The sequence below is a fragment of the Mustela nivalis genome, assembly GCF_964662115.1.
Source record: "Mustela nivalis genome assembly, chromosome: 7".
Classification (NCBI taxonomy): domain Eukaryota; kingdom Metazoa; phylum Chordata; class Mammalia; order Carnivora; family Mustelidae; genus Mustela; species Mustela nivalis.
In genome coordinates this window covers 113,545,761-113,554,980 of record NC_139026.1, presented here as the reverse complement: position 1 = coordinate 113,554,980, position 9,220 = coordinate 113,545,761, and positions in this window count along the sequence as shown.

Below are 9,220 nucleotides of genomic sequence, written 5' to 3'. Positions count from 1 at the left end.
GTAAGTCGATTCATAATTTGTTAATTAAATTGGAAAAGATTAAGACAAACTGAGGGTTGCTGGGAGGAGGGGGCTTGGGAGAAGAGGGTGGGATTATGGACATTGGGGAGGGTATGAGCGTTGGTGAGTGCTGTGAAGTGTGTAAACCTGGTGATTCACAGACCTGTACCCCTGGGGATAAAAATATATGTTTATAAAAAATAAAAAATTTTAAAAAATTGGAAAAGAAATTCCTTTGGATTTGTCCTTTATTAAGAGTTCTTTTTTTTTTTTAACGAATTCCTTGGGATGTTTTTTGTGTAATATATATCACATGCCTCAACCTTTAAATTTGAATGTAGAAAAGAGTTATCAGAATGAGCCTAGAAAATATTGTTATGGGGGCGCCTGGGTGGCTCAATGGGTTAAGCCACTGCCTTCGGCTCAGGTCATAATCTCAGAGTCCTGGGATTGAGTCCCACATTGGGCTCTCTGCTCAGCAGGGTGCCTGCTTCCTCCTCTCTCTCTGCCTGCCTCTCTGCCTACTTGTGATTTCTCTCTGTCAAATAAATAAATAAAATCTTTAAAAAAAAAAGAAAACATTGTTTTGAAATATTTTTGTTCTGTTATATTATGTTAACTTAGGAAATAATGGTAGTTATTTTTATTAGCATTTCCTACTTTCCACATGCCCTTACAGATGAGATATCATGATTTTCCTACTCTTTTTATCATGGTTGTTATATTATTCATGATCAATAACAATCAATGAAAATTCATAACATTAATTTTCTTTGGGAAAGTGATATTTTAGCAAGAATCCATGACCAAAAATTTTAGCTGTTGTTCTTCCAGGAGATGAGACTATCAATGTTCCCGAAATTTTAAGAAATAGAACTTATTAATTGTGTTGGTTGATGTTTATTGTCTCTGAACTTAGAGGTGCATAATTCAATTTAAAATTTATTTTTGGGGCGCCTGGGTGGCTCAGTGGGTTAAAGCCTCTGCCTTTGGCTCAGGTCATGATCCCAGGGTCCTGGGATCGAGCCCCGCATCGGGCTCTCTGCCTAGCAGGGAGCCTGCTTCCTCTTCCCTCTCTCTCTGCCTGCCTCTCTGCCTACTTGTGATCTCTATCTGTCAAATAAAATAAATAAAATCTTAAAAAAAACGGAGTGGACCTTATGGGGATGCTTATCTGAAATTGAGGGACATTATAAAAAAATAAAAAATAAAATTTATTTTGAATTGAAAACAAGATCTTACTGAAGTTTAGGCATCCCACTTTATATCAGGCCTCCAGTACATTCTAATTTATTTATAGAAAATATCATAAACATGAATGACACTTTTCCTATTGTATTTATATGAAACTGCAATGACTCAAAGATGTCAGATATGAAAAGCACTACCTTTCTATATTTTCTGTTTCCTAGGAGGAATGGATATACCATTTTAGCTCAATTATCCAACAGTATTCAAAACCACCATGAATTTTAAAACATACTTATTACACCCTAAAAATCAAGTATGAAAATGTATAAACAACCAAATCTCTATCTGTAAATGAAATACTCCCACACAGACGGGTTTTAAAAATTTCTAACTTAAGGAATTTGATAGCACAGACTCACGGTAGTAGTTTCAGTGCCTACAGTATACTTTCAGGGAGAGAGTAATGTAAGCTCTGAGTCACTTTCTGCCTAGAGATGACCAAATAGTGGTTCTGGCATTGTTTGTTTGTTTTTGAAAATATGTTCCTGGGCGTCATTCAGAAAATGCAGAGTTTGGCATCTATATAAATTAAGGATGATCGTTTTGAACTTTTGCCTTTCATTACATCAAATTAACATAATTGGACAGAAATTCCACTAAATTAAGCATTATTAGGAAATGTGTAAATTGGAGCTGCTCAAATAAGTTGCTCTTTGAGCTATGTGCTGTTGGTTCAGGATTAGATAAGGATTTTGAAGGCAAACCTAAATCATTGCTTCCTTTTTTGAGAGATTCTCAGCATATTTTCTTAAAATTAGCTGAAATAAACAATGTGTTTAGTCGCAAAGTGATTTGCATTTTTGCACAAACTCCCTATCTCCTTGAGAATTATAACAAATATTTCATGAAACATCAGTGATCTTTACTTTGGTACACTGCTGTAAAGTACATTCAGAGTTGCCAGTTAAAGGTGTTAGTGTTGAGATGAAATGTCATGCATTTTTCTTCACGTCCATGCAAATGAACACAGTAATTTATTAAGACACAATGAAGAAAAAAAAATTGACAATGAGTTCCAGATTTTAAAAATCACTTGCAATTCAATCCAAATTGTGAGTTTGATCGGTTACCGAACACTTTATAATGCACCCCCGGTAATTTTACAGAGATTACTCTTTTCTTACCAATTCTTGATTATTCTGTCCTGCAATGCAGAGAAAGCTAACTATTTTAAAATAAACTTCCGTTAATTTTGATTGTTATAAACTTAAAATTGATTAATTTCCATATACAGAGTTTAAAATGTTCACAATTTACATTAAATATATATTCTGTGTATACCTTGGAAAAATTATACTGAAAATTGAAATTAAAATGATGTTGTATATAGCTGCAAGAAGCCGCCTGTCCCATTTCATCTTACTATATAAGTTGTGTCAGATAATTTATAAAATCCCTGCTGCATAACAAATCTATTTTTTGTTGGAATGGGTAGTAATGTTTCTTCTTATTTCGAAATAAGAGTTGGTCTATGAGTGCCTCTGCAACTGTATTTTCCCTAAGTGGCTTCATGGTCTTGAACTGAGAAAGCTCAGAGCATTAAACATCAAAGTAATATATTTTGACATAATTAGACATCAAGGAAATGCAATTAAAATGACACTGAGATATCACTACACACTTACCAGAATGGCTAAAATAAAATATAATGACAAGCCCAAAAGAAAAAAATATACCATTTGATGATACACAATGGCAAGTTGTACCATAACTTAACCATCTCAGACTAGTGTAGTGTTAAATTTGTTTTTCTAAGCCATGTTTTGGGTCACTTACCACTTTTCAAGGATATAAAGTGCTATCATTTTACTTAAAACTGTGAAATTTGTTCAGATTTAAATTTCAATTTATGTTAAAACATTCTCTAAACTGTGTTAAACTTTGACATTTGTTCCCTCTGTTCAGTGAATAACACCATATCATATTCTGAAAAATTCGCTAATTTTCATCTTGAAAAATATCCCTTTTTCCTCTTATGGTAATTATTAATATGAATTAATAGTAGAATTTGATATTGTTCCATATGTCCATAAATACTTTATTGTATATTATCTAATTTAATAATGAATATATGTATTATAGATAACCTCAGATAAATTTCAACAAATCATAATTTATTAAAATCATGTCTACTTAAAAATCTCATAGAAGAATAAAACCATCAAAAATAAAAATAAACACACACAACACACACACATCACCCATGTATTGGCAAATCACAATTCCTGTAACAATACATTAGGCATTCCACAGTTTAGGGCTATCAAAATTTCCATCAGTGACAAAAAGATTTGTATCCAAATGGACTGATTTTCCAGAATCCAAGAAAAAGTCTCCTAGAATTTATTTAAAGGTAAATATTTGAACAAATACTTCTTAAATTTAGGAAATTCAGAACATACGATTAAAGAATATTTGCAGTGCAGACTATATTCAATCCTTCCTTCAAAATGTGCCTTTGTGTACATAATTCTGTTTTCTCTATTTAAATTGAGCTGTCTTCCAAGAAAGTTTTGCAAAATGTGTGTCTCTGCGTGATAAATGTTCTAAGACCTAACATGCTTCATTGTATTTTACTGTGCTCTCAAATTTAATCAATAATTTGGATTGATGTATAATACCTAGTTTCAAATATCTTTTCCATCTATAAAAACACCCAGCTGTCTCTTTATATGCTATTACTATTGAGAATTGTGCTGTCGGTATTCTTGTACATTTTAGGTGATCTGTTCTTCTCTTGGGCATCATTTATGCTCTTCTCTGTTTTTGATATTCTTAAAACTCACCATAATGTATATGAGTGGTTTTTAGTGTGTGTAGTTTTTGTTTTGTTTTGTTTCTGATATCTCATGTTTGGCATCATTTTAAGTCTGGTATCTTTTATCTTTCTTTAATTCTCCAAAATTTATCTCAGTACTTATTTAAATATTTTCTTTATTTTTTTTTCTCTTCTGCTGTATTTGGGCAGAAGTCATTAATTTGTTTGTTTGTTTTTCCCAACTCATTTATTCATTTTACAACTATATTCATCTTAGTCTCCATTTATTGTATTCTTTATCTCAACAATTTTCACTTAATTTATATTCACAGTATAGTATCTTTCTTTTCCGTGTATATGTATATCATTATTTTATCATATAATTTTAAGCTATTTTTAAAAATATTTTATTTATTTATTTGACAGTGTGAGATCACAAGTAGGCAGAGAGGCGGGCAGAGAGAGAGGAAGGGAAGCAGGCTACCTGCTGAGCAGAAAGCCCGATGTGGGGCTTGATCCCAGGACCCTGAGATCATGACCTGAAACGAAGGCAGTGGCTTAACCCACTGAGCCACCCAGGCACCCCTTTTAAGCTATTTTTTAAAAGAACAGTCATTCTTTTTTTTTTTTTTAAGTTTTTCTTTATTTATTTATTTAACAGAGAGAGATCACAAGTAGACGGAGGGCAGGCAGAGGGAGAGAGAGAGAGAGGGAAGCAGACTCCCTGCTGAGCAGAGAGCCTGATGCAGGACTTGATCCCAGGACCCTGAGATCATGACCTGAGCTGAAGGCAGTGGCTTAATCCACTGCGCCACCCAGGCGCCCCTAAGCTATTTTTTTAATTCCTGTTCCAATAACACTTGGATTGCCATATAAAGTTAACCACATCATCTTTTTTGGTAAGTAATTGTACTTTTTATGTGCATAGTTATTTTGGTCCATGAGTTCAGCTCCTCTTAGGATCATCAAATCTCTGTAAAGTCTGGGTATGCTAGGATTTTCTAAGCAACAATAAAATACATTGAAACCTGGTAGCTTAATTATAATAATGTTTTCTTTCTCAATCATTCACAATAGTATTCCATTCTGAGTAGCTTCCTTCTATTTTGCAGCTATAGTGTTTGGTAAAACTTGAATTGTGATATCACTGTGATAATGTGAATTAATCAGGGTTTTTCAGAGAATCGGGAAGAGAAAAAAAGGAAGATATTCTCCAGGGCCAACTCTAGAAGTGACTAATAAAACATCTGTCCAAATTCAATTGAACAAAACTCAGAAATGCCATCTCCAGTGAAATACAAAGAAGATTATATATAGTTCTGGGCACACACATCTCATTTGACCCAATGTTGTACATCAATGAAAGACTGAAGGCCAATCACCACTCCATGGGAGAATTTAAAAATAAATTTACTATTGAGGCCAAGAATTCAGAATCACAAATACATCAGAATAATAACTGCCTTCACTTGATGTTATTCTATAAGATAAATCCTGCGATTAAGTTTCAATTTTAAATTCTTACAATTTTAAATTCTTAAATCCTTATGAAAAGGCATCATTTGGAGGGAGCAGTTTTCATAATTTATCATCCATCAGCCTTTTTTTAAAGATTTTATTTATTTATTGGACACACAGAGAGAGAAAGAGAGTGAGAGAGAGATCACAAGTAAGCAGAGAGGCAGGCAAGCAGGGAGGGAAGCAGGCTTCCTTTTGAGCAGAGCCCGATGTGGGGCTGGATCCCAGGACCCAGAGACCATGACTTGAGATGAAGGCAGAGGCTTAACCCACCACCCACGTGATGAGAGAGCCACTCAGGTGCCCCTCATCCATCAGTCTTAATTGATTGGAGGAAAATGTGTGGAGGAATAATGCCTTAGGGAGCTAATCTCTCTAAAGAATTTTCAAGTCTTTACCCCTTCAAGGTTTTTGTACAGTTCTGATAGCCTCTAAACATCCAGCGGATTTCTACAGTGACAGGCCTGTTAAAACCTGTCTTCAAACCAGGAATAGAGCTTGAAACATACTAGTCAAGGGCAACTTTGAGTCTTTTAAGGAGTTTATCATCATTTCTTTGTTTTTGGTTAATATCTGAAATAGTTCCATATTACACTTGCATAATTCTCCAGAGCTGACTTTGAAGGAGGCATTCAGTTCCAGCTAGTTCCATATTTTGGCAAGAACTATACTTCTATATTAAAAAAAAAACATATTTTAGGGTGCCTGGGTGGCTCAGTGGGTTAAAATCTCTGTCTTTGGCTCAGGTCATGATTCCAGGTTCCTGAGATTGAGTCCCACAGTGGGCTCTCTTCTCAGCTGGGAGCATGCTTCCATTCCTCTCTCTCTGGCTGCCTCTCTGCTTTCCTATGATCTCTGTCAAGTAAATAAATAAAATTTAAAAAAAAAAACATATTTTATACCAGTTATTCATGTTTATTAACAAAGATATCACAATACAAATAATACAAACAGTTGCTCTTTATTAATACCTTCAACCAAGATCAAAAAATATGTCATATTTTCTCCAAAAATTTTATATCATTTGATAGGTCAGATATATATAAAATTACATTTAAAGTTTTAAAAATATCAGCAAATATTTTCATTTAAATGCCAATTTGAAAAGAAATCTACTGTTCCAAACACGACTTTTTATCCTATTTATTTTGAATTTTGTCAACAACTGATAAAATGTTTAGCGAGACTATAAATGTTAGATCGAAAAAAATGATTAATAGATGTAGGTTCAAATTATTATGTCCCATTAAAAATGATTTAGTTTTTGATGAACATCTGTTTGGTAATATGTTGTATCCACATATAGTAAATTAAAGACATATATAAAATTATGGGAAATGACACCTTCCGTTCGAGTATGAGTAGAGCTTTTAAAATGCTATTTGTCACAACCTGTCATCTTGTCATTATGTAGCATTATGTAGCAATTAAAAAATGTATACTCTTTACTTCGAAGTCTTTTGGAAATCTAAAATATGACTTTCTATGGTTTGTGTCTCCATATTGCTTTATTGCCACTTAAAACAAATCCACATGCTTTGATTCAAAAGTAATAAATTCCTCTTATTTGGAAAAAGGATGTTTATTTTTGTTCTCTCACCCTTAGCAGGTGGTTTCATTTTAGCACACTTCAGAGTTATAATTTCATGCTTATTAAAAACATTTATTTTGATCTACATAGATGAATAAAACTTTTGTTTTATTACATTATTTGCCAAAAAATCTGTAATTTTTAAAAATGTATTTCCTTTGAAGGGTTATTTTAGAGCATTCAAAGAGGATCTAAGAGTATGGTATTATGCAGTTTTAGTTTTTAAGTAGGTATGAAATGGTTAGGATTGTTTCTTTAAGGCTTATGTATGTTGTCCATTATATGCTATAAAATATGATGAAAGTAAATTTAAGGTATGTTTTACATAGTTTATTTTATGGAAAAAAATATTGAAATGACTTATGAAATTCAGTATACTCTCAACATTAATTCATTTTGAAATTTACCAGTTGTCTACTGAACTATTATATGGCAGATATTACTTCAGACTACACTGGTAAATGAAATACTTGGCTTTGTAGAACTTTTATTTTAATGGGTGAGGCAATTAAAAGCTATGAACCTTAATAAAAATGGCATAGTGCATTCAAAAAGGATGAGTACAATGGGGAAAAAGAAAAATTCGATCAGGGTAAGAAAAATCAAGGTTGCTAGGCAGGGGATGGGGGGTTAAAATTTTTATTAGGAAGATCAGGGTAGTTACAATGAAGCTGACAATTGAACCAAGGTATGGAAAGGTGATGAATTTGCGCAGAACTATCAGCAATAAGGTCACTCCAGACAAAGGAATTGGCTATCTTGAAGGCCATAAGGTTGGATCATGCCTGGCATATCTGAGGAATAGCAAGGAGGCCACTGTGAGTGACTGAAGAGTAGCAGGGAAAGAGGTCACAGAGGTTAAATGAGTGGCTAGATCATGTAAAAGCTTAGAAGTCATTGTAAAACTCTGGCTTTTATATTTGGAAACTTACTGTGTGATAGAATTTCTGCTAATAACTGAGAGTTCAAATGTCCATAAAATTTCAAGGATTCTTATTCTAGTAAGACAGAATAAAGAGAAAGAGTTCATATTTTCACATGGTGTAACAAATGCTCGGAGATACAAGTGTAGGAAGCTATGGGAGCACAGAAGAAGGCACTAAAATCACACCATATATTTGATGACTGTGACTTTATATAAATTTGTATTTTCTAGATTTTTTGTAGTCATGGAATCACACAGTATATACTATTCATTGCCTGGCTTTTCTTTTCTCAGCATCATTACTTTGAGAATCTCCAATTGTCTTTGCTCTATTGATGGACATTGATGAACATTTCCACTGTTTTCAATTTTTAAAAATAAAGCTGATATGAAATTCATAAACAAGTCCTTGTATGAACATAGGGTTTGTTTCTCTTGGTGAAATGCCTAGAACAAAATGGCTATTTGTGTAACTGCAACATATTTTTCATTTAAAATAATTTTGAAACTATTTTCCAAAGTGGTTGTATCATGATATATGCCAACAAAAAGAAAGTGAGAGAGAAAGAGAAAGAAAAAGAGAAAGGGAAAGACAGAGAGGTGGCTGCAGTGAATTGATGAGTTGCAGGATAGATTTTAAAGTTTTGTCTTTTGCTTTCTACATTTCCTTTTCCTTAGGTTCAAGAGAACAATCAGTAATATCTCAGTTGCCTGCTGGTAACATCAGAAGAAAGAGTTAGAAGTTTTCAGAAAATTAAAGAAGTGATATAGTTTTCCTGACATAAGAAAAGTCATTTTTTGTCCCCAGCTATTTTCAATGATCTATACCCCACCTGTGTACTTTCCCAAGCACACTTCTTCCAAAACTTCCTGGGAGGTTCTTACAAAGAAATGCAAAAACCTCACTCATTAAGGATTTTGAGGGAACAAGGCAATGGGAAAACTAACAGTCACCACCAGACCAGGAAATAGCCTAAGCTATTGAGACAATAAATCAGTGGCAAAACTCCTAGTGCTATTTCAAAAGCAATCAAGGCCTTGCATTCCTTGTCCCAGAAAATGAGCCCAAGACCCCATCTAGTTTATATCTGCTCTTGAAGCCTGCGGAGTCCCTTTGCCTTGTCCAACAGTTACCTCTGCTTTATTCTAACGTTGAAGTTTCTGCCCTCGGTGGAAT